Source organism: Corapipo altera, unplaced genomic scaffold (assembly GCF_003945725.1).
Source record: "Corapipo altera isolate COAL_440 unplaced genomic scaffold, ASM394572v1 57, whole genome shotgun sequence".
Classification (NCBI taxonomy): Eukaryota; Metazoa; Chordata; class Aves; order Passeriformes; family Pipridae; genus Corapipo; species Corapipo altera.
In genome coordinates, this window is record NW_020884905.1 from 2,441,342 (window position 1) to 2,468,605 (window position 27,264).

Genomic DNA, 27,264 nt, shown 5'->3' on the forward strand with positions numbered 1-27,264 from the left:
GACTGTTAAGAAATAGGAAGATCTGTGTAGAATTAATTGACTGCAATCACCCTGTTTTCTTTCCTTACTGATGTTTCACATGAAATAACTAATGAGGATTTGCAAAGAGGAGCTATCAGAGCAAGAAATGTACTGACCAGTTGGAAAAGCATGATGCCAGAGGACCATACTCCCTCTGCTGAGGATTGAGAAGGGTTCATATCATATACGTAACTACCTTCCTGTCAGCTATTGCCATTACAAATGAAACTTGAGGCCGTTAGAAAAATGCTGTCATTCAAAACCTATTCTGCCTTTCAGAGCACAGGAAGTCAAGAAGAAGTGAGAACTCCCTGCAACATCCTCAGCAAGACCCATAAAAACTCTTTCAGACACTGCAGAGCATCAGGGACCAGTTCAGTGCCTCAAACACCATTTTTACATTTGCACATCTCCCATCCTCTGCACAGCCACACAATGATGGGCAGCTCTGTGACTCATGACTAGGGAACCAAGACCTGGTCCTGCAGTCACACACACCAGTAAGCCCCATAGAACATGTAATTAAACAGTTTTGAACAGAATTAAGTTATACAACCTTCCAAATTTCAGGCTGAAGACTGTTTGGAACAATATTTTTTAGTCATGCCATCTTGCCCTGCTGCCTGCTCTCCACTGCCAGTAGATTTCTTCCAAATTTGTCTAATTTTTATCTTAGAATTCATGCACTGACAAGCCAAGTTACACTTATAAAGACAGCTGGAATTATAGTCAAGAAAAAGATGCATTAAAGCATCATTATTCAGACTTAAAAATGCAACAAACTGTTAACCAGCTTTCCCTATCAGGTGAATGTGTTTATTGCTAAGTTTTTGTGCCACAATTACATTTAAACAGACAAATGCTAGCTTAAAATAAAGCATTATTTTTTTAATCTACCTAGGAGAAGTGGAAAAAACACCTTGAAAGTAAGCTGCCTCATATCAAATACTTTGCCTAAAAGCTTTACTATTAAAAATATTTGAATTTTAAGAATAATTTTGAGAAAGCCTGGCAGCTAAACTACAGTGCCTAATTTTCCCTTCTTCAATATAAACCACAGATTTATTGAATGTTTTAGGCTGGAAAGAATCATTGGTTCCAACCTCCCTGCCGTGGGCAGGGAACCTTCCACTAGACCAGGTTGCTCAGCCTGGCCTTGAACACTTCCAGGGTCAGGGCATACCCACAGCTTCTCTGGGCAACCCGTTCCAGTTTCTCACCACCCTCACAGTATAGACTTTCTTCCTAATATATGATCTAAACCTAGCCTCTTTCAGTTTAAAGCAATTACCCCTTGTCCTATCATTACATGCCCATGTAAAATACCTTGCACCGACTTTCTGCAGTGTGTAAGTTTGGAATTTATTTTCATTTCTAATACAAAACCTGATGAGTTTTTACACTGTCCTGTGCAAGCCACATTTCTATAGATTTGTTGCAGCTGGCACGACATAGTCACACCACAGTCAGCAGATATGTGTACATGGGGTGGTTCATGTTCCTGACTGCCCTTCCGGAGCAGCTCCCCAGACCACAGGGGCTGGGAACTGCAGGACTTCCCATGAAGCTGAACTGCATTTCAGGTGGGGCAATGGCAGGCATGGCACTGGCTTTTGAAATACCACCAGCAGAGGAGCTGAACGAGGAGAGGTGTCCATGGGACACAGTCTGAGAGGTTGTCCACAGGCACAGCACCTTCATTTCCCAGCCTGCCCTCACTGCAGGGCATCAGCCCCCCAACCTGGGTCTCTCTGCTGTCTTGTCTGTTGCCCTCTGTTTTCAGGTGAGTCACTCAGGTGTCACCTTCTTCCCACCTGGAAAGACACAGACCCCTTTGCCTCACTAGACAGAGGCGAAATGATAATGCCCCCAAGGTCCATCTGGAGACTCATCAGAGGCCACACAGATTATGGAGAGCCAGGGACTTTATGTGGGCCTCTGGCACAAGTGACACAGTGAGAAACCCAGATCATTACAGCAGGAGGGAACATGGGCCATGAGAAAGAGCGACGCTACAGCACCAGTATTTATAAACACAACTGAGGTCTGCTGTCTCTCTCATATGATTGCTGGACTACAAACTACAGGCCATCTGCCCGCAGTCTATTATCACAATCTGTGAACAATTAGAGACAGGGTATTTCATTTTAGAAAATAGCAAAATTAACAAAAAAGGCACAGAAAAAAAGCCAGAAAACAATCAAAAAACAAGTAACAAAATGGCAGTCAGCCACTGCACAGAGCCCCATTTGCCAGCCCTTGAACCCAGCAGCTCCCAGACCCACCACCATCACATCAGTTGCTTCAGAGGTGGTATGACTTCTGCTGCTGCTGAGGCCACGGTGGGTGCCAGCAGCAGCTCTTCTCCTACAAATACAAGCACCTGACACTGCTCTCTGAGACCTGAGAGCACCATAACCCCGCCTGTGAAACCAGCTCACCACGTGCAGGAGGCATGAGGGCAGACATAGTACATATGGCACTCTCAAAGGGAAATGTCCTCTTCCCAGTCAGCAGCTGAGCTTGCACTAGAACTGCCAGCCCTTCCTCAGGCTGCCCTGTCTCCGCCTGCACCATCACCATCCTTCAGCCCCCTCTCCCATGCTGGAGCTGCTCCCATGTTGGAGCTGCTGCTGGCAGAGGACCCTCTGCAGCCCTGGCCAGGTGCACCCTGCAGGGGCTGCCCAGGGCTGCACAAGGCTGCAGTGGGAGGCAGAGTCTCCAGAGGCATAGCACCGACGATGCGCTGGGCCCCAGTCAGAGAGGCAGTAGGGAAGGACATACCCTTATCACTGCTGGCCTTTGATCTGCAATGCTGCTGCAGAGAAAGCTGGGTAGATAGCTGCTGCTCCTTAGGTGGTTGGCTTGCTGTCACTGAGCAGGGACTGTGTCAGCAACGTGTGATCAGCAGGAGATGGGGTTTGTGAGTGCGGACTGTTTCCTACTTCCAGACCACAGATGTAGTGTGTATCCCTCTCTTGGAGGAGCCTACTGAATTTCTATGCAAAAAAATTCCTTCTGGAGCGATGCTTTTACCATGAGGCTGGGGAAAGGCTAGATCTCGGGATTTTGCCTTTTCCTCATACTTGCTATCATCACATGGCCATCATCTTGTATCTGAGTTTCTACACCCACATCCCACCCTTTGACACAGGACAGCTTGGATCCAGACCAAGCAGGCACTCCTCCTTGGTACCCCTGTGATATCCCTGTTGGTCAGGCAATGGCTGATTTCAGGAGAAGGCTGCCTGGAAATGCCATGCCCTTCCACTCTCTGATGGTCAGGCCTTACCTGATGGGAGTCCTACACACTTCATGGCCCAAGGAGAACAGGAGGCAACCAACTGCTGCTGAGCACTGCGTACTGCAAGGGTGAGATGAAAGACTGCCACTTCTGCCATGGGATAACCCCAGTTCAGCTGGTGCTGTGCTCCTGGCTGGGGCTGGGGACCTGAACCTGTAGAGCCCTGGCACCGTTGGAGATCTGTTTTCTCCAGGGATCTATGTCATGCTCCAGGTAGGAGACTCCAAGGATGCCCCAACAGGCACCGACAGACGGGACAGGGTAGCTGTAGGGAGGCAGCGTGGGATGGCACCACTGGGCTGAGCCAGCACAGTCCAATGGAGAAGGCTTAAAGAGCAACAAAAACCACACACATGCAAAAACTCTGCATCAGTCTTCAGTAGCCTGAGTAATTACTTGTTTCTTACAACAGGGAAATGGTAAAGAAAGTAAAAATCCAACTGCTTTAAGACAACAGACACTCTCAATTCATTTCTAATTTATGCATTCTTGTCATATGAAAGCCACTTGCTTAAGCTGCTTTTCTATCTATTTGTAGTCTATTCAGACACACAATGCTCAGTGGGGGTCTGTCTCCATGATTCATTGGCTCAGATTTCCTATAGAGTTTACACGATGTCTACTAAGCCCCATACAGTTTTGTATCCATTATAACCAGGGACAAGCAAGCAGGGCTCAGGAGGCTGAGCATCCATCTAAGAATAGCTTCCTGTCTTCCAGCTCTCTTCACAACAAATGAACAATGGTTACATTTTACCGGCTAGCACTGCATGGTGAGGGGAAATTAGAGGAACTTGTCTGAGTTAAATAAGGGAAGAAGCATTTAGAGTGAAGCTCCTTAAATGAGCAGGTCAATAACTAGTTTACTGAGACCAAGGCACATAGCTAATGAGAGAATAAAGAATTATTCTTGTCAAGAGAGAAAAAGATGCTGCCCTGGTTTTGTGCTAAATAATTACATTCATTATGTTTAGGACAGCCTTGAAAGTGGTCTTCTGTACTAGTAAATTCATTAGCAAAGCTAATAGGCAAACTACTATTGGGGCAAATCTAAACAATTGCAACAGGATGGATGGCAAAGATGGGGAAAGGTAGTATGAGAGCTAAGAGCCAAAGTTAGCTTTAACTATAATTGAATTTATCTTCTCATCAACTTTAAGGCCTCCTTCTGGGCTTAAAACAAGGAGAGGAAAAGGTGTTGAAATGAAAGGATATTCACTTGATTCGATTTGTTGCTAGCTTTTCCAGCTTACCGAGCTTTCTAAACTGACCTCTTGACACATGACCACAATTATAAATCCAACAAAAATTAAAACATTAGCTAAATTGGCTCAATGTTTCCAAGTGACAAGAGACCTCAAATGTGTCAGGAAATCATCTCCCCAGCCAAAACACTGTAAAAGTAACCAGGTTTTGAATTTACCAAGAAGTTCATGAAACTTGGCTGGGCAGCAGAAAGGTGGGCTCTTCTTCTTTAATCATGCCTTGCCTAGACTGTGATCATAGGAGCTTCACAGGTACAAATGCAGCACTTAGAGGTGAGCCTGGAAAATTATTGGAATCAATTGAGTGAGTCTGCAGAGTACAGCAGTAATACATGTAGGACAGAGCAGATCACTGACAGCACTTACAGCAGTGTCTGGCACTGACCACAACTCCAGGCAGGGCTACTCAGCCCCTACATCGCACAGGGCTACCTTCGCTCACAAACTGAGGCACAGGGGAATGGGGACAATTCCTGTTATTGAGCTCAGTACAGGACAGAGCTTTGGCTGAAAAAGCAGAAGGGATTTTTTTTTTTAAATGTTGAAACGGTTTTTAGCATTTTGAAAGTGAGATTGCCTAGTGATTTTTTTATAAAAATAACTTTACACTCTGAAATGAAAATGCATTATGATTGAAAAAAAATACCTACTAAAAATGGGTGGGATCATCAAATATTTAAGCTTTTTTTCCTTGGATGTAGAATATAAATAACTTTTAGTTAATTTAGTAAAAAACTTCTTAAACCATCTGATTCAGATTTAGCTGGGTTGGGTTCAGTTTTGCCACTTAACCAAAAAGCTGTTATACATCATCTGTGTCTAGCTGTTTTAAATGGACACACAGGGTATTGGCTAAAGGCATCCAAAAAGTAGCTCTTCAGTAATTGGATTTTGGAAAGACAGAAAAGAAGTAAACGAAATGAAGCCCATAGCTGAAAGAAAAGAGAAGAAAAAAAAAAAAATCTTCTTTGCCAAGTGGAAATGGGAATAAATGTTCTTGGCTACTGTTGCAGCCTGAAAAGCCAGAATAAGCCTGAGGCTCCCCAGTAAACCGAGTTTAGAAACCTGCTCAGCTGATCTCTCATCTCTTCTGGCAAGTTGCCTTATCCAGTCAAGTTAGAAATTCAGGATCTAACTTTCAGTGAGAAACTGGAAAGACAGATATGTTGTACCTGTGAAGAAAGACATGAAGAGAATTGTCTTTACCTAAACTAAACACCGGGAAAACACTTGCCATCTGTATCATTTCAGTGAGAGGCTGATCCTTTCCCTCCGGCCATCACGGTGCACCTCCCCTGAAAACAGGTCTGGACTGCATCGGCTGCAACACCAAAGGAGGTTGAAGAGTCTCCGTCCATCGACAGAAGAAAATCTGTGATCATCCTTTTATGACCTTCTTGCGTGCAACTACAGCCTTCAAAACCAGAGTGAAAAGGTGCAAAAAAAATTTTGAGATCTCTACATAGTGACAAAGTTTCCTTCTTAAAGAATTTTTAATTAGTCATTTCCATAGGGAAGATGAAAACTAGAAGATAACTATTAAGGGTGTGGGAAAAGTATCAGAGGTGTTTACTGAGGACAGGCCTAAGCATGGGCCGGGGAGAAACTGGCACTTTGTTCTCTTAAAGGTCAAGACCAGACCTGGATTTCCTCACTAGAATTTTGACAGTCATTAAGTAATACAAACACATTATGCAATCTTTACATTTAGAGACTCTAAAAGTTCAGTTTTGGTCTGAAAAGTGACTATGAAAATGTCACCTTATTTCTGCACTTGTCTGCTCCCTCAAGTGTCTGTTCTCTTGTCAAAATATATCCATTTTACTCACTAATGTTAATGGGAACCCCATATGCCAAGCAGAGAAGATTGGCCTCTTAAGCTTTACCTATTTGCCTGCTAATAAAGCGCACTTTTTATCCCAATAAGCAAGGGAAAGCCAGCACAGGTGCACCACAGTAATATGCATTATACTTTGCCTCATGCTGTGCTACCACCAGTGAAGCTTTATTCTCATTCGAGAACTTGTACATTTGCTGAAGGTTAGTGATGAAGTACAGTGCAGGTCATAAACAACTTAGCTTCATTTTCCACAACTAGACGGAGCAGCAGGCACTTAGGAAAAAAATTATACTAGCTTGTAAGTGGAACAATTTAATATAGAAGTAACTGATGACAAATAAACACAAAATGCCAAGGCAACTTGTACTCTCTTCCTTACATTTCTTTAAAATCAAAGCTAGTAAACTAGAATTTATTCAATCTTACCAAAGAAATCACTTTTGAATGTGAAATACACACTTAAGAAGGGAGAACACTGTGCTTCTTCCTGACAAAAACCTTTTGTACAGACAGTGCACTGAAAAGGTCTAAATACGTACAGCTATGGCTAAGATTTTCCAGCCGCGTGCTGGAAACACTCTGCATTGTCATCCTCAGACAAAGTAATCTGTGTGGTAAAACCTCCTCAAAACAACAGAGCTTAAATTATACAAATGGCAAAACATCTGTCTTGTTTCTTCACTTACCTTCCAAGAGCAGAGGTTCTTTCTCCAAACACATGATGCTTTCACACATGCTTTGACCAACCACCTCTTTATTAAATCACATTAACTCTCTTGTTACCTAATGCAGCTAGTGGTGCTGGAACCCCATCTCTCCTATCAGCTAAGATTTTATTTTCTCACTTCCTGCAGCAAAAAAATATTCATTGCTTATGGACTCCCATTGACAGGTGTTGCATCAGCAGCAGATTTGAGTCTTTTATGAATAGATGTGAGGCTTAGCCGTAGAAATCTACATGAAGCTCTGAGAAGAACTGATTCCAAACTATATCATGTTGGAACTGACGAAACTGTTGAAAATACACATTTATACTTTCAGTGTGATTTGTGGGCAGGGGAAGAGCTGTGAAGCAGCATCCCAGGCAGGCTGTGTCATCTTCATTCTTGGACGTTCACAGGAGCAGACCAGATGAAACTCTGAGCAACCTGGTCTGGCCTCATGGCTGATCTTGCTTTCACTAGGAGGTCAGACCTAGCCCTCCTGTAGTCCCTTCCCAACCAAGTTAGGACTGTGTGGAGTGGAAATGGGTTTCTGCTTGAAGCCCCGACTTACCTCTCCTTCCCAGGTGCCCTTATACAACACATATGAGGCCCTGGAACCTGAGGACCAGTGAAATGAGAATACAGATGAAGGTTCTTCCAAGATGGAGGCATCACCTAGGGCAAGGTAGCCTACCTCCTACATCACAACCTCCTCAATTAAGAAAAGAAGAAAGGTAGTAGTCACTGGCAACTCCCCTTTGAGAGGAATGGAAGGTCTGATACACCAACTGGACCCAATCCATAGGGAGTTGTGTTGCCTCCCTGGGACCTGTGCAAGGAACATCACCAAGAAAATTCCCAGCCTGGTGTTGCCCACTGATTATTACTCTCTACTGATTTTCCAGGTAGGCAGAGCTCAGGTCTGTCAGAACAGAGAATGCTCTGAAGGGAGTAGCAGCAGACACCTCTGATATTTGTTTCCAGCCATTCAGATTAGCATTCTGCATTCACTGCTGTTTATATCCTCTAACTTCTTGATACTTATGGCTGAGTGAACTTGTCCAAAACCTCTCCCTGGTTTATGAGTGTGAATATTGTTTTTATGTTCACTGACCACTAATGAGGCATCTTCCTGCTTTAATCCTGCATAAAATTAGGTACCCACTGTAAAACACTCTTTCCTACTGCTTTTCATCGATTGTAAAGGGAATTAGATCTGGCAAATATTGATAATGGCCATGAAGAAATGCTCACTGCTCTCTCGATCTTTCAGAGTGAATTTGTTTACAATAAGTGGTCAAAACATGGCTCAGCACAAGAAAAAACCCTTCTCAGTCAAATCATACCAGTAAGGATTCTTGAAATCAGCATGGATCTGGTCTTAGCAGTGCCAGGTAGCACCAGTGCCCAGTCATGCCACGGCACTGTCCCTATTGGCCATCCCCTTCCCACTGTTTCTGAATGTACCTTGTGAAAGGAGAGCAAGCATAGAAACTCTTTCTGGTTGATGGTGCCCATGTTACAGTGCCTCCAGCTTAAGCTTTGCCATGCAACCAATGCAAAATAAACTGAGAAGCTCCCCAGACATATCTCAGTTGACTCAATTCTTCTGTTTTGGAAGTGGAGGAGGCAGAATCACAGCACTCACTCATTTTCCTATGTGCAGAGCCAGCCTGTAGGCTTGGAGGAGGTACACGATCTAGGGAAGGAGGTCTCACTCCCTCTTACTCTGCCATGAAGGTGAAAATACCAAACAACAGTTCAGCTTTCCACTACTGCAGGTCTACAGAAAGAGCAAACCACAGCAAATAAGGTTTGATATAACAGTCCTAAACTGGTGATGGAAAAGCTGCCTAGCACATTTGTGGCTGAATTTAGTTATTTTGTTTAATGTAACAAATTATACTACAATTGTATGAGATCTATATTCTTGGCCTTTAAATCAAGCCAATGGCTTTTAATATTTCAGTTTATTCTTAAACAATACTAATGGCTGTACACAGCAGACACAGCTTTATCAGAGGGGAGAACATTGAAAATTTGAGGAAGAACATCTCCATCTAACTGCCTATACCTGTAACTGAGAAATAAACACCCTTCCCAAGGGAAAAAAAGGTTGAGGTTAATTAGGTGATTGTTGAACAATGCACACAAAGTTTCTGCTGTGAAACACTATTTTATCGAGAAATATATTGTACATCTCCACCTTGCCAGAATCTGATAAAAGATGGAGAGTACAGTACATACCATGAAATGCATGACAACTTCATATAACTTCTTCTGAAAGAAAGCAGCCTGTTGTTTACTGCACTTATCGACAATCTGTGAAAGTAGACCAGAAATCAGTCTAATTACCAGAGTGCCAGTTGTGCTTGTTAACACCAGCTTTGTGACCAAATGTTATTCCACAGTTGTCACATCACAAGAAGGTTTCATTACTAACATAATAGTGAACAAGATCACATGCCTGGCTATTGATTGATCTGCCACACAAAGGAAGGACATTTGTTGTCTCTATTATAACCACTTACATCTTTGTTTGGCTGTATAATATGCACAGGAATGTATCATGAGCAGTTGCTGCAGTGTTTCCTAATTTCAGCCTGTTAGCCCATTAACAGCCCACTAGCACTTGCAGACTTTACCAAAGGACAAGAAATGACTCTGCCATAATTTAGTCTTGTACAGTCTTAAAAAAATTGTTTTCATCAGCCTTCTTGCAATGGATCCTACAAGGACTGAGACTTACTCAACATTTGCATTATAAATATATCATTTCTGCCAAATCAAAAGATATTTTAATTCTTTCCAGACACAATTGGGTAACACAGCAGGAACAGTAGAAATATTCATTATTACTGCAGTTGAATGGCCCTGAAAGAACTATATCTTAGACCAGAGAAATGCTCTGCTAACAAGCACCTCAGACAAAATGAACTAAGACTGACCCTCAGAGCATCAAGATATTGCTTGACTGACCAGTCATAAATGCAAACAGCAGCTTTCAGGCCTGTTGTTGATATGAAAAGTGAACAGTCTTGTTTATTTTTCTATGAACTCAATAAATATTACAATATAAAAGTGGATTTGTTTATCATTGTGAGCCTACAAAAAAACAAGCATGCCTCATCATCTTATCTGATGATGAATGATTTATCAGGCAGAACGTCAATCTGCTTCTAACTGAGTCTATTTTCCTGTTTATGCTTGTTGAACAGATACAATTTAATGAAGAATATAAAGTACTTAAAAATCCGTCTACCATTAATAGTTTAATTAAACTGACATGTACTTCAAAAACAGAGAGACAGAAAACATTAATTTTGGTTATAAAGGGCATGGCATTATTAAAATGCAATTAAAACCCGCATTCACTTACAAGTAATAGCCAAAACAATTTAATTATTTAACATTTCATTGTCAGTTCTGGCTAACTTAGCCACCCCAAGGTAGGTATATTCTTTGGTCCTCTTGTAAAGTATATTACACAGCTGCCATCACACCGCAGAGACCTAAACACAAGGTAACAAGCTGCTCCTGAGCAATATCTCACTGTACATCCCCTGACAAACACCTCACTGTGCCATTTTCCTCTGGGGCCTCCGGTGTCCTTGAGGTGCCAGTTCCCAAAGCACCCCTCATGAACCTCTCCACTGGCCCCTGCTGAGACTGGTGCAAAATGTAGGAGATGACTGGTGAGCTGGTTCCTGGCTTTTGGATCACTGTTCCCTGATAAAAGCACTTATCTGGGACTCTCAGACATACTGAAGTACCTGTTTTCTTCCTAAACTTCATGTCTCACAGCTCTCTCTTTCTGTCATATTTGATCTAAATTGATCAACTGGCTCAGCAATTATTTGAGGGAAGGCACTGAAAAAGGGAAGAAAAGAAAATCAGCCCAGCGATGGGGGTCTCATTTTGCTTGGAAATGGGACAAAAAACCCCTCTCATGATAATTTCAAAGTTAAAACCCAAAGACGCAAAGAGAGACTCTGCCAAAGAACTGCTGTAAGAAGACTTCTCAGAACTATAAATCGTTCTTGAACAAAGTATCAGTGGAAATGTCCCTGAAATTCAGCCTACATTTTTTTTAAGAACATAGCAACAAACAAGTTTAGAAATTTTATCTGAATTTCAGATTCAAAAGAAAATCTAGATGTAAAACACAGGACTAGTCTGAAAACAGCAAGAGATACAGTTCAATAAGGAATTTCGGTGCTTTCAGAGATATATTGAGAAGAAAAGTCAGCTTTTTGAAGCTTTCCGCCAGAAGTGAGACAGACCTGTCCCTCATAGCCAGGAATCCAACTGCAGAAACATCCATCTATGAATGGAGTGACCGTGTCTGGGTTACACCATTAGCCAATACACAGGCCACCAGGCAGCTGGCATTTCTGGGAAATCTTTGCATCTCCATGTGGGCAGAATGTCATGGCAAGTTCCAGGGCTTTCAGCAGAATTTCACAGGTCCCAGAGGTTCACTCAGACAAGGAATTGCAGGATTAATATCCTACTAACCAAGCACACCTATTCTTGAACACAGCTCAGAGCAGGTGTTATTTCAGGACTATTTAACTAGTTCCTATAACTTTGGTTTACTCATTTCCTTAGATAGTTAAAGTATGGGGAGTGGCTGAAACTGCTCTCTTAAACCCAAAAGAAGATACAGCCCTCTATAACATCCTCAGGAGGAAAGGAGGGGAAAACCCAACAACGTAGTTAAAATGTTCACAAAAGCCTTTCTCTGTACCTTTTTACCAACCCATGGAGTGCCATTGCCTTTGTCATACCACCTGACAGTTACTGACTGTTTTCTGAAGCCCAGGAATCACACTGCAGATGGCTGAGCCAAGATGGAGCCTCTGGAATTAGACAGGGATGTGCACTGAGCCTGTGCCTGCCTTGCAGGGACAGCTTTCACATCTAGGACTTACACCAAGGCTCCAAATCTTTACACCATGCTGCAGTGATGGCACCTGGGTTTACCCTGGTAGATAAGTATACTAGAAAGCTGATTGGGGAAAATATGGTTTTACTCATGATTTCATAGAGAGTATTCTACTGACAAAATTCTTTTTTTTTGCTGCACCTATAAGCAATGTATAAAAAACTAGAATAAAATTAATCAGTACAAAACAATATATTCCTTCCCTTCAGTTTCTCCATGGAAAAAAAAATTCTTAATTTTAATCTCTGTTAAATTTAAGACAGATTTCTCTGCAGAGAAATTTAAAAGACTGAAATGGTAAAGGGTGGGATTTATATCACAGAATATTCTGAGTTGGAAGGGACCCACAAGGATCATCGAGTACAACTCTTAAGTAAATGGTCCATATGGGGATCAAAGCCACAACCTTGGTGTTGTTAGCACCATGCTCTAACCAACTGAGCTAATCTCAGGGTTTTTTAGTAGGATTCATTAAAAAATAAAACATAAACAGTCTGTCTTTACCTTTTTTTCTCTACAGAGTATCATGATGATATATTTATTTTCAATGCAGTCATTAAGCCAGCCACCTTCATGTAGAAACACCTGCACTGACACATCTCAGGTTTTGCATTCAGATAAGTTATCCCCAAAAGAGTAAACAGAATCATAAATGGTCAGAGCTAAAGCATTTCAGCTAAAGGATTTCAGCCAACCAGAAGAAATCATAATGAGAATGGGTGTTCATTTGAACACCTTGTGAGGAATTCAGCAATTGAAGCATTGAGGAGTATTTCCTGGGAAGGTACCAGATACCTTCACCGCAAAGTGATGAGCTGATTTTCACTGCGCAAAGCAGGGAACGGGAGCTCATAAGGGTTTTGAAGCCTTTAAGTGTTTTGGTTCTGCAATCTCTAACCACATTAAGACCTTGTTCACACTCCTTTCAAGATCTGTAACTTAAGATGTAATTGCAGTCTAATATAGACCACCAGAGAAGGTAGAATAGAGGATAAAGTCTGGAAACACATTTGAAAGTAAACCAAGAGATATGGACAAACTATACACCATTGGATATAAGCTAGAAGTAAAATCCCTTGTGCCTGAACCAAACTTCTTTGCTTGCATGAGGATTTCTATAGGATTGGTAGCCACACCAGTAATCAGATGTTTGCATATCTAGAACAAAACACCAGGCAATTGCTGAGCTGTTATTTTAGTCATGGTTTATTCACTGTTATGTAACTGATGCAGCCTGGAAAGACAAATATCTTATGAAATACTGTATTAATTGACCATGAGTTTCAAACTTCTCTTTGAAGACAGAATGTTGCCTATCATTTCATAGTTTTAAAGTATATATATCAAGCCTTACTCCATTAAGAATATTTTTTCAGATCTTTTGTAATTTGTCTGGCAAGTCCACAGATCTTTAATAAAATATTTCAAACTGCCATTTATGAAATTATAGTTTTATCTATATTTTTTTTCAGCAGTGCAAAATCACATTCAAATACTATGCTCTTTTAATTAAGAGTTTGCCCCACAGAAGACCCAGGCAAAGCATGTCTGAAGCATTCCCAATACAGAATCTTTAAGAAAAAAACCTACCAAATTGTGTGGCCATCTAGATGGCTTTACAAATGAAATCAAGATATTGGATGTAGATTTCATTATTATTGTGTTTAAATTAAGATTGAAATGCCATGCAACTGAAATCAAAATCAGAAGCAGAACAGGGTATTGTTAGGTTTCTGAATATTAAATGCAATCCAAAGGTAATAGTACTTACAGATTTTTCACATACAAACAGATTTATGGAAAACCCATTTGCTCATTGAACTTCAGGAGCCTGGGTGGTTTCTTCTGTGAATAATCAAATAAGTTCAGTCTACAGACATACAGGCTTTATATATAAAGGTCTACTTTTTCAAAAGCGAGTAGCTTTACCATAAATGTCATTTAAGATAATGAGAAAAAATATAGTGCTAAAAAGAAGAGTTCTCAGTGTTCATAGCTGATAAAAACGGTAACTCAGCAATTTTCGTTGTGTTGGTGATAAATTTTGCTTTCACATTTGCATACATGAGAATTAAGTTAAGGGCAGGAGTAATTTATTTTACAAATTTGTTTCTTTACATATTTCAACTTTATAATTTTATGAAAATGTTTCTATTAATTTGAAGTTCCTGAAGAGCTTTTTTCAGGTTAGAAAATTCCCTCAGTTGTTTTTCAGCATCTCTGATTACTTTAAGTAATCTGCTGCCTCAGTAAGAGCAGGAAGTTTATTAACACAGAATTTTCTTGTGATAGCTTTTCAAATCTTAGTATTTACGTGAGCTTATATGTTAAGAAAAAAAGTGAAAACGTACTGAAAATTTTAGGGGCCCTAGGGCCTTCTCTAAATGTGTGATGTCTGTTCCCTGCTTTGGAGTCACAAGAATGCTAAATGAGGGGAGACGGAAATCCCTTATTTCAGGGAAGAAAAAAAAAAAAACAACCAAAACCCAAAACCAGCCACCCCCTCTTAAAATACCAGATCATGTCAAAACTGTGGGAAGAGGTTTCAGTTGCTATCAGCTGTGGTTTTATATTCATATTCTGCTTGCCAATGTTTTGGGTAGTATTCTGAAGCTGAGCTTTGATCCTTTAAGGACCTCCTATCTCCTAAGCTCAGGTTTGATTCAGTATTGGAAGTGCCAGGACAGCAGCTGCTCCGAGAGCAATCTGGATGAAATTTCACAAGAGCAGCTTTTCCTGCAATATTTTAAACCAGTCTCAATTGAGAAAAGCAGGGTGAAAATAAAAAAGATAAACACAGAAATCAGACAGAGTAAAACCTGGAAGGGGAATGTGGAAAGCAGAATGGGAGCTAGGAAATACACACGTGTGGAAGGACTAAGGAACCAAATGGGGAAACTGAGAGAAACATTTGGAAAAAAATCTGAGGAGCAGAAGGCTGACAGAGGAGGCAAAATCTGTGAGGGGGAGAAAGCAAAGGGGAGTAACAGACAAGCACAGAGAGGAACCAAAAAATAGCTTTGAAAGAGGCAGGGGAAGGACAAAGGGCAGAGAGACAACAACCAGTACCCTGAAAAAAAAAATTGCAAGACAAAGAGATGGTGACAAGGTAAGTTGTAAACAAAGATCCAAAAGGAAGGCAAAAATTTTACAGAGTGAAAGCTCAACTTCTAAAGCTTCACAAAGTTTACAGGAAATTAGTTTTGGGGAAAGTCTAGGTTAACAGAGCTTCTGTTCATAGCAACCCCAAAAATAAACACCCAGCCTATTGGAACAGGTAAGGGGGACATGGCATATCTACTGCCTTCTCTCTGTGAGCAATACAATCTCCTCCTTTCATGCCCTGCTTTAGGAACAGGAGGAACAAACAGGCAAAACATAATTTACAGTCTTGGTTTATCTCTATCCACAGCCCATCTGCTGACTCGAACCACAGCAGAATTTGTATGTTTGCATTCAGAGAGACGGCTGTCATTAGACCAATGAAGTTAACCAATGTATAAAAGCCAGGATCAGATCAATAATAAAGTTTACACTTCATTATGGATGTCAAAATCCTTGTTGATTTTTTTTTTTCCACGAGTATCTAGCTCACTGAATTTCACAAGCAAAAGCATCTCTAGCCAGCATTCAGGAATGGGTTACTTGGAAGCTGCAACATTCAGGATTGAAATATAAAAACAGATATTTCCTTAATAAATTTACAGAGCTATAAAAACTGGACATATTAATCTACATCTCTGTATTCATGCCTGTAAAATTATTGGATTCTTGTCTCATCAAATTTACATTGTAGAATCTGAATACAGTATGATTAGGCATTATTTTAACAACTACACTACAATACAATTTAAAATAAAATGGTCCTTTATATTGCACTAATATCAGTGTTTTAAATAACAAAGGGTACTTTTTTTTTAAATAAAGGAAAGGATTAGCATTTAGTTTCAATCAGTATAAGCAATACTGTACCAGTTGGTGTCTCAAAGATTCAGGATTTTATTAATATTCCAGAGATGCATTTGTGTTGCCTCTGGGTACACTGAAAAGCCACTTAAACTGCACTTAAAGCAGCACTACAGGATCAAATTGATGTGCATCAACCATTTACAATAAAACTTGATTATTATAAAGGCATACATATTTGCATAATTACATGTTTGATTTTTTGATAATGCAGCATACACTACAAAATGTTGCTTCATGTAGAAAGGCATCGTCAAAAAGCACCATCTGCTGTAGTGTTTAATGCACTGCAATGTTTGAAAAATTCTGAAGGTAAATTTGTGCAAATTAAAGGGGAAAGCAAAGGAGTTTTGTTAGAACAAGGGGCTTAGGGCTGGAGGAGGGGATATGGTACAGTGTGGACCTTTTGTTAAGCTGTCGTCTGTTTCTCTCTGGCTATTTTTAAATAAAATTGTCAGGGGAGAAAAGTAAAAGACAACAGAGCAGCACATCCTATGATCCACAGAATATACGATTCAGAACTTGAGAGCATTTGGCATAAACACATTTTTGATGTTTTCACTCAAATTCAGTATCTAATATATGCAATGAAGGAATCATAATAGGAAAGAAAGCAAACTTCAACAAGAATGACTCTTTTTAAAGGAATCTCTACTAAGCATCACAATAGCTTAAAAGGCACAGAACTTGAAAGTAAGAATATCTCCATATTTGCTCAATTTAAAAGGAGAAGACCACTGTTCTTCAGTAATATATGACCATAAACCCCAACAGGAGCCCAGTGGGTTCAGGAAGTCTGATGCTAAGATTGCAGAAGGAAAAGTGTATCTTTGATTATGAGAAAAAGTAAGCACTTCTAGACTCAGAACTGTTAGCCCAGAGTTCTTGTATCCTAAAAATATGCATCATTTTGATTAGCACTACATGTCGATCATTTTAATACCTGAGGCTGTTTTTCAAAGTGGATTTTGAGAAAGACATTAATCAAATGTAGTTGTAGCTGTTTGTAATATTCTGCCATCCTGAGGAGTTTGTATATATGCATCCAGAACACACACACACACACACAAAAGCATAATCTGTGGCTTTTTCGAAGTCTGTTGCTGCCTCTGAGCTATGCTGTGAACGTTTTTGGACATTGTGCTGAGTAGCAAAGCACAGCACAGAGCCAAGACTGGGAAGATCTGGCAGGGAAGTCAATAGGCATGTACTAGCCTGTTGCTTCGCAGTAGGAGCTCATTCCTTCACAAATTGGCCTTTGGTAAGCAGTGTGATTCATTGCTCAGGGACTGGATTACAAGCTGGAAATCAACTGAAAGAACTTGGGCAACTCATTTCACTTCCCCATGCTTTCCATTTTCCTTCCTCCTGTTTTTCACATCATGTTAGTTGAAAATTATAGAACTCTTCAGGGCAAGGACTTTTTCATAATACAAATTTCCAGCCTGTTGGGTATTAAACAAGCTTTTATCTCCATGGGCACCTCAAGGTATACCAGGATACAAACAACAGTTGAATTATATGCTGTACGTGGGATAAATACCAAGTCAATTAAAAAGCATCTTTAACAACACAATCTGACTATAAAGTCCAGCAGTTAAGAACAACATCTGTCTCCAAGACATATTCTACAGTCCAGTGACATAAAAGAGCTTCAGAAACAGATGAAATTTTGTCCAGACACCTGAAGGAAGAATGAGGTGGTGTATGCATGAATGCAAACATCTCAAACCTTCTGTACCTGAGCAACAACAGCTCATGTATAGATTCATTGAAAGCAAAGGGATGGCCATAGAGCTTCAAGCCCTAAAGTTGCATTGCTGGCCTTTTAGGTTATGCTACATCTGGACTATAATAAATTTACATTCCCATCAAGAAAATAACCACTGTTGTATAGTTATGGGACAGATTTTGTTTCACGTTATGAGGCAGAACGTGCTTGAGTCCTGTATTATGCATAGGATTATTAGACATCCAGGTTCCTTACCCTGACTTATCAGGTACAACTATAGCTTGGCATCAGAGATGCCGAACACCCACATTGTCATTGACTTACATCAGCACTGTGAAATCCAGTGCGTCTGAGAAATCAAATCTTTTGTGTGTCATGCAGAAAAGTATGAAATATTTTTTTAAATAGCCAACATCTTGTTGTGTGTACATAGTTAACAAAAACTCTGTTACATAGTTACAACAACTCTGTCTGTTGATATTTTTGCCCATACCCACAATTTACTGAGTTGAACTGGACTGCAATATGATGCGGTGTCATTCCCTTTGCCTCTGTCTGCACTTGAAGCAGAAACTGTATGGTTTCTTGCTCATCAGATACCCATACTGAAAAGATAATGTTGTATTTATAGCATAAGATTGAAAATAGACCCAAATTATAACAAAGCCTCAAAGACGTCTGCCTTTCTTTCCCACTAAATTATCTAAGTGCATTTTGTCATAGTGCCCAAAAAGGAAAAAAACCAGTCAGGCAGATACAAATCTTTAGAAACAATGAGTTTCCCTTTTGTGCCTTAATATTCTGCTCTTGAGCTTCTCTAACAAAGTCTGCACTAATCATTGCTGGAATCAGCACTGCAGTGACTGCTAAGCAAAGTCTTTTTCTCCACCCTCTCTGCACTAGGCAGACAGGGGTTTTCATTACATATATCATTTTCAACTTGCTGCAGTGATTCCACAAAGACAGGAGGATTTAGAAAGCTAATGAATGGGGGTGGGGAGCAGGCTAGAGTTGGAGCTTCAGTGCTAATATTTAAGGCTAGATACTGTGAGTGGTTTCACACACGAGGCACTGCCACCGATTTTATTTTCATTGCATGGCACTGACAGACTTTGACAGCAAAATCATTCATCTCAAGTTAATAAATCAAAGTAAGAAGTGGGGGTGGGGAGATTTTTTTTGTTTGAACATTTATTGCTACAGGATTTAGGGCAAAGTTCACTGGTCATTGCCTTGCCCTGGTTGTTATTGTGCTGCAATGACAGCAAAATTATTTATCTTTTAGTTGCTAATTAAGAAGAGAAGAAGAATAGGTTTGATCTGAATATAATACAGCATCTAGGGACCGTTTGCTACATCCTAATGACATGCCATAGATGCTGTAACTCAGTATATCTACAAGTCACTTGCCACTTTATTATTAGGAAAAAATTTCATCTTGCAACTTAACTGACATAAAGTTAACATTTTATAAATGTTAACTTATAAAAGTTAAATAAAGATTAACCTGAATGAGAAAACAACATTCCCCTTCCTCTCCCCAGATGAAAAGATCACATCCCTTTCCAAGCTCTGCTCTAGCACAGAACGCTCTGTTTCACTGACATCAGTACCCTTGCAACTGTTCAGCAGTTTGGACCATCTAACCCACCTTTTGTAGACATGTCATCAGTACTGCCTGCCACTTGCGAGAACAGGCTATACTGACTACAAAATACTGGTTCTATAAATCTGATAATTTTAATGACAAACCAGGATATTTTAGGCTTTCTTGTCCCTGAAGAAACAAGAACAATTGCAGACTGATTGCAAACCCATTAAGGACCTTAGAGTTATAAGTTGTGAATATAATTTCTTTCTCTTAAAGGAAGAAAACAAAACTAACAAAAAAAGAATTTTCTGGTTCTTACCTATCTACATAATAACTTAGGATGTGGGTGAAGCTGTTAATTCAGATTTGAGTGATGAATTATGACTTCCACTTTCTCAAGTCATAGCTATCACCAGATCCTACTCAGCTGCCTCTTTCAATGACCCAGGTTCATTGGCATGTCAGGCAGAGGGGGAAGAAAGTGGTGAATATCACAGAACACAGGCATATGGCCAATCACAAGCAGCTTTGATCCTTGGTGGATGTTCTTTTTAATACTCATAGAAATTAATAAACATTAGTTGTAGCCAGTGGCCCCACTTCAGCAGCAATTCCCTTCTTAAACGCAAAATTTTGGACAGTTGAGAAGCTTCAAGGTATGGTACAGACTTTGAGAAGTTGTTCTCCACATTGACCACAGTAATCTACTCTGTGGCAGGTGGACACTGTCCAAAGAACTGAATGGAAACTACATAGATTAGTTAATGCCTTCTATTTTACACTTAGAGACAGACTATTCCTGCTGTAGCAGGAATATATTTAGCAACTATATCCTGCTACCCGTGCTCAGTTAATAGGCTCCTGTAGTGAATAACATCATGTGCTCTGTCAATTATTAATAATGAGACAAGCATTTTCACATCAGAATGCTGCCTTGTAACGTGATGAGCCTGTATCTTATGAATGTATCAAAGCTCAGTCTCATAACATTACTAGTTTACTAAACAAACTTTGAACAAGATTTATTATTCACTCTGCTGAGTCCTAATTTTTGTGAATATTGTAAATAGAAAACTGTCTCTTTATTGTCAAGATTTTTACAATATGGTTTATACTTTAGGTGCTTGATTTACTGCTACATTTCATTTATTCTAACACATCATTGATCCCCTGTCTCATACATCCGATTTAGTTACTTTTTTATTGTATAATTTCTAGGCAACAGTGGCTATCCAGGACAGAAACAGCTGATGGATCTAATTTGATTTTGCCCTCATACCAGCAGAAGTTCACTTACTAGTTCACTTACTCAGAATTCATTGATCACTCAAAGGTCTTCTGGGATTGTGAAATCTCATTCTCAGTGTCTTTTCCAATTGTCAAAGCACAGATTCAATACCACATCTGACATCCTTGCAGCCTGCCTAGTTCTGCATAACACAGCAGTCAACCACGGGGTTATAGTCAATGATGGGACTCTCATAAAGGATGACAAGGCTAAATCTTACTGACTTCAGACATGGAAAAAAAGGTAGATCCTTCTGAAAGGTGGGTTTGCTGATGATAAGCAAGGGGCAGCCCAGTGACAGCCATATCTTTAACAAGGAAAAGGAAGAACTGGATAAGGATGATTAGAAACAAAAAAGGTAGATATTAAAGGAAGAAGAAAATACAGAAGGAGTTTTACACAAAGATCCATAGGTCTAAAATCAAAGAAATTGCTACACTTAGCATAGCAAGATGATTGAATTCCTTTATCTGTGGCTTACTGTTCCCAACTAAAACACAAGATACTGTCCTGTGCACAGCCCATTCAGTTCAATGGCAAGACAGCAAGCCTTGTGGAGGGTACTGCCAGAACAATAATCACTTTTAAAGTGGTTGTAAAGATCTTCTAGTCACTAAGTGCACACAAAGAGGCTAGAGGAGGTTAATGAAACTTCAAGAAGTGTTTATGTGCAGTAAGGTTACTTCATCTTGAGTTTTTGAGAGCAGATAAGGTGGAAAAGAAAGATATTGGAAAGGTGGATGACATTTAAAAAAAGCAGTATTAAAGTCCTCCATTATGAGAATAAAGACGACTGTTTTGTCAACAGAAAACACATTTATCTTCATCTGGGAGACACAACTGATAGTTCCTGTTATCCAAGGGAATTCTGAACCTTGAGTTAATCTGTGCACCTACTGCACAATTTTGCAAACATGCATCAATATTTAGGCTACCGGTTTTGGAACAAATGCATTACCAAAAATGAGTTTCTTTCACAGAAACAAACATTAGAATCAGAACAAACGTTTTAATCACAAATTGTTTTCTGAACACATTTGCCAGTCTCATTTCAAACTGTTTGAGCACCTGAGCTTCCATTTTCCCTCTCTGGAAAGTATTCACCATCCTAAATGTAGCCAGTTATGCTGGGTAACTTTGCTCTGGTAGGCATTGTTTATTTTCTCCTTTTTTTGCTGGTCCTTTGGAGGACATGAAAATATTTTTCTTCCTATGTGCTTGAAACCCATCCACAATCATCAGCTGCTACATCTTCTTTTCATAATCTTGTTTATATTCAAATAGGCACTAATGTTGTGCTCCATCAAGAGACTTGGTCAATAGTTCCAGAAAGGTAAAAGTAACAGGGGAAAATGGTGGGGAATCACATTCTCAACAACATTGTATTTAAAATCCCTTAGTTGTCTTGTAGACTATGATACTTGCATTTAGAACTGCTGGCTTATTTCAAATGGAATTTTATTTAAACAAAATGAAAGCATAGCTTCTGAGGAAAGAACTGAAGCCTTGGAACAGAGCGGGGGGTGATCCTGTACTTAACATTGCCACTCAGAGCTGTGATCTCTCACTGTTCTGCTACAAACATCCTGTGCAGCAACTCAGTTGAGTTGCTTTGGGTCTTTTTGTGGCTTAATCCCCAATCTTTGAGACAACTATGACTTAGACTCCCTATCTCACAGGCACACGGTGAGGATAAATGCATTAAAGAAGAATTAATATATCACAATATAGTGATAGGAATTCAATACCCTGCATACAGAGTAATTTATCTTTTTGTCTCCTGGATCAAGTATAGTTTCTACATGTGTGCAACAGTAAAAGCCTAATCTATTAATATATAAAGAAACCAAATCATCTCCACCGCTGCATTCCTGTATATGAAACCACGAACAGAAACATAAACCTGTAGGTGTAGAGTGGAAATGCTAGAGCAGAAAAGAACAGAATTTTTTCCTTAATTACAATGGGCTTAAGGCAAGAATAGGAACCACAAGCTAGACATATATAAAGAAATCTGTTCATTCCACCAGAATAAATGAGAAAACACAACAAAACCAAACAACTGCACAACAAATTCATATATAAACTAGATATACAAGTATTTAGACATATTTTTTAAAAGGAACTCCTTAATGTTATCTTGTGTAAGGAATACACTATAATTTACTAGCATATAAATTATATAAAGTTCCCAGGATGAAACCTCCATATTTCTTTCTCCAGACTACTCTCCCTATAAAATAGCTTTATTAGAGTTTAGTAATGTTAGGAAAAAACGAAGGTAATGTCTATAGTTCCCATTAAAAACCAAATCATACATTTTACAGTGATTATAGAGTAGTATACTATAAAAAATGAGGTTCCACCAAGTATTCAAAATTATGGATTTATTCAAACTCCCAGAGAAAAATCAAACTTGTAAATTGTGTAGATTATATATCCAATAAAATATTTATTGTTGCACAATGTATATTGGTAACTGTGTTGACTACTTTTCACCAAGGTGCCAGAGAAATGAAAAATTAACCAGTGCAGAATATAAAATAGTTTTTTTCAAGTCCTAGAGCTAGTTCACAAGCATACAAAACAGATTGCATTCAGAGCAGTAATATAGAAATTCTTCAGTGGAGAAGACACTAGAGCTGAATACCTGACAGCAGAACAAAACAGAGAACAGCATTAAAGCCTTGTAGTTGAGGTGCTGCATGCAAATGCAGGAAGACCTGAATTAGTAATATTGAAGGTCTAGCTAACGTAGACAGTGGCTGCGTCAATGAATGTTTTAATGACATCTCACTAGTTTAAGGACTAACAAGTGCATACATGCAGTCTGATAGAATTCTGAAAATTCAGTGAATATATGATCTAAAATCTCTTTGGGTTTACAAAAACAATTGAATATTTGAATATCCTCCTTCTCTGCAACTTCCTAAACTGACCTATGAAAAACACACATGTGGTTTGAGTGCATGTTCTTGTTTTCAGCATTAATCATCATCATCACTACCAACCAACCCCCCACTGGCTTTTTCAAAATTTATTCTTTTTCAAAATTTACATGAATATTTATTTAAACTTCAGCTACAGGGCACCAAATGGTCATCATCCTATGAAAGGAAAAATTTAATAAAAAATAAAAATATATAAAATCCTCTAGTTATTTTGCACCTTAATGCTGTGACTTCAAATGTAACTTTTTTGTCCTTTCATTTTGAGATGACCTATAGAACTTCCCAATGGAGGACAAGGATAAGAGGTAGGCTGGCAACACCAGAGAGGGCTGGACCCAGACTGTTGCTCCAGCTGTGCTGCACAGAAGGGCATTTCTGACCTGGCCATTCACAAATTATAGTGCGTAAAAAAATAAATACACAAATACTCTGGAGTGAGGACTTTCATCCTTACTCTTGGTGTCTCTATTTCAGCTTCTCCTCTTCCAGCCTTTAGCACAGGCCACACCAGGCTTGGAAGTGCAATTGCACACTCAGAGTGAGCACGTGCCAGCCTGACAGAATGCCAAGTTCAACCCTATTCTGTAGCTATGGTCCAGCCGGACCCAAACTCCTGCCCATCCTCTTCCTGAGGAGCACGTTCCTCATGCTGGGGTCAGGGATGCTCTGGGCCAGGCTGGAGGAACAGCCAAAATATGTTCTACCTCATTCTCCACAGCTCTCCTCCTCCCTGAAACACTGCAGTGCTGATGGCTGGGCAGAAAAAGCAGCTGCCTCACAGGGTTTAGGATTTAACAGACAGCCATCATTCTCCTCTCACTCTAACTAGTCTCACTCCTTGATATTAAATGGCACTAAATGCAACATATTTGACGGTGAAAGTTTGCTGAATGTTTCAGAATTAGTTGTCCTAAAGAAAGTGGTCCCTAGGTTACACTACCTCATGTTCAAAGAAACATTACTTCAGTAAGCCCTTGGAGACCTGTGCTGGCTTTTTTAGCCCAGTCACACAGCAGCCCCAGATCTCACTTTTTGAAGGGGAGGACAAAACAGGTGGAATTAATTGAAAAATTCAGGTTATATGTTCTCTTAGAATCTTAGAGTTCCTGTATTTTTAAGTGCCTTTTCTGCCAGCACTTGACATCTGCACATTTTCAAAATCTTTTTCGATTTACACTGAAGCAGCTGGATTATGCAATCAGACAGCATGAACTCAGTGCAAAACACTGCTATTGTCTGCTTGTTCCTGGTGTGCAAGGCAGGAGAGGGGAGCACACATACACTTGGATGAAATGAACCCTATTCCAACATCTTTCTGCTTAGAGAGACTACAGCTTGTAGTCCCATCGTGCACTTGCAGGATGGTGGGGCCAGATCCAAAATCTGGATGTCTAAAACACCCTAAATCAATGCTTGAGATGCCCAAAAAACAACCTCTTGTGAAATTCAGACTGTAAGGAAGCTTTTTTGAGACCAGTCAAAGCTTCAGCACACTATCTAACTCCAGGTTCCCATTTTAAGAAATCCTGGATTAGAACCAAACCCACCTTGATATTTAAATGCACTAGGGAGTAGAACAGGTCTGGACAGCTGCACAAGTGGGCAGGAGCAGCTGGGCAGGAGCAGCCATTCCACCCTACTGACTTTCTGTTGTGGAAGGAACTTCACTGCTGAGGATAAAGATGAGCAAAGCACAGGAAAGTTGTAGCTTTTTATATACACAAAGCAAAAGGATTAAAACCACCATGTAGAACAAAGATTTACAATGGATCAGCCACACATCTCTGTAGAAGGAACAAAGGTTTTATAAAAGAATAGATGAAAAAATTATATATTTCCTGAGACTATAGACAGCCCTAGAGACTTATAAGTATTAGTGAGACCAAAGGCTGCCAGATGCTTCCAGAGCTCTGGCAGCTCGCTGGGGAGCTCAGGCCTTTCCAACGGGGCAGAATAGGTCAGCTGGAGACTAAAGGGTACAGAGCTCCCCAGAGAAAGACTTTTTTGTTGTCTTTGGTTTTAAATATTTTTCCTTCATAAGACATGGTCTGAGATTCCATTATGTTATGTACTTAGAGATTTTATTACAGGGAAATTTGTGACATTTTTTCTTTCTTTTGACTATTTGCCTCACTTGAAGAGTTTTGCAAAACCCTGATGGCCAGTTAACTGTGGCTAGCCCATGGTAGCAAACAACACTCTGCAAGCTTTGTCTTTAGCAAAGTAACTCAGGGCATCAGCCAGAAGAGCCTTGATTCCCATCTTCCATAAATTCTTTCTTTTTTCCCACTCATTTCCCAAAGTAAAGGAAACAGATGAATTATTTTTTTTCACCTTCCCTCAAAATTCTTTATAGTTTAGATTTTGAAATCTGAAGATCAAAACTTACTTCCCATTTCCATACAAAAGTATAGTGAGGTGGAACGTTTAGATAACTATTGGTAAGAAAGAATTTACCGTCAATAAATGCCTTTATCATGCCTTTCTTAATTCCAGCAGAATCTTTTCCCAACCCAAAGAAGTTCTAAGCATGTGTCACCTGCTCACGCCCATGACACTACTGCAGCCATGTAAGCTGAATTGATCTCAGTAAAAAGTGCTTTAGGTACATTATATGACTTTACTTCTCTATGTTTTTCGGCCTCTCATTAAGCGATACCAGACAAAAGCTGCCCAAATAAAAAATATCCAAAACAACATTTAAAGTCAAATTCTCATACTTACTTTGGGCTACTTGTTTGAAGCAACAGGAATGGTTGCATGGGCAGTTCATGGACTCAAGAGTCGGATGTTATATGCAGCCAGAAACACAGTTCACTTTTGTGACCGTCTATTCTCCAGGGAGCACTAGCAGGAGATGACAGAGGTCTGTACAAAAGAGAAGTTCGTTATTTTAAAGCCTAAGAAAAAAACTCATACAGGAAAATGTAAGTAAATGCAAAGCCAGAAGGTAAGGCTGCCTTTCATTAGGAAAAGACACAACCCACCACTGCAAAAACACCCCTTATTCTCATGTGAATGCAGCCATGAAGCACATGGCTCACCTACGACTCCCAGTGAGGCTCAGAGCTCTGTGTCAGAGGCAGTGCTACCAGAAGCAACAGTTTATTCCCTCTGATTTATTCAGTTCAGCAAAAATGTATTACTTTCTTCATTGCTCCATTTGTTCTTTAAAGTGGTATAAATCTTCACAGATCAGTGAGAAATTTAATTAAAATACTATACAAAGTGCTTATCTTTGGAAAAGCAAGAATCTGGCCTCATGGACAACCTGAGTAAGAATGAAAACACGTGCCTACTAGATTTGCACACAGCTTTCTTTAATGATCTATCTAAACAACTGTAAGAATCTATGGTTCATGTGGGTCCCTTCCAGCTCAGAATATTCTGTGATGCTATCAAATATGTCAGAATTTCATGTATTCTAAAATAAATATTTTTAATTTTATTAAACAGTAACAATATAATAACCTGAATAATTCTTACCCTAAGTTTATTTGATGAGATGATGATATATAATATACTCTTAAGAACATAAACTGTTGGCTTTACAAGCTCCATTCTTTCAGTTATTCCCCGGACCTCACTTCAAGATACCACAGTCTTCATTCATTTACTCATTTTGTTTCATATGAAGACAACATAACCCTTAGG

General features: G+C 39.7%; 1 long non-coding RNA gene across 1 annotated transcript; it reads right to left on the reverse strand.

Moving 5' to 3' along the window:
- Positions 1-5,828: 5,828 nt before the first annotated feature.
- LOC113951147 lies at positions 5,829-27,264 on the reverse strand. The gene is made up of 3 exons (XR_003529058.1): positions 27,097-27,264; positions 26,335-26,478; positions 5,829-6,004 (listed from the first exon to the last, which is right to left on the reverse strand). It is a non-coding gene; the product is annotated as an uncharacterized LOC113951147 (long non-coding RNA).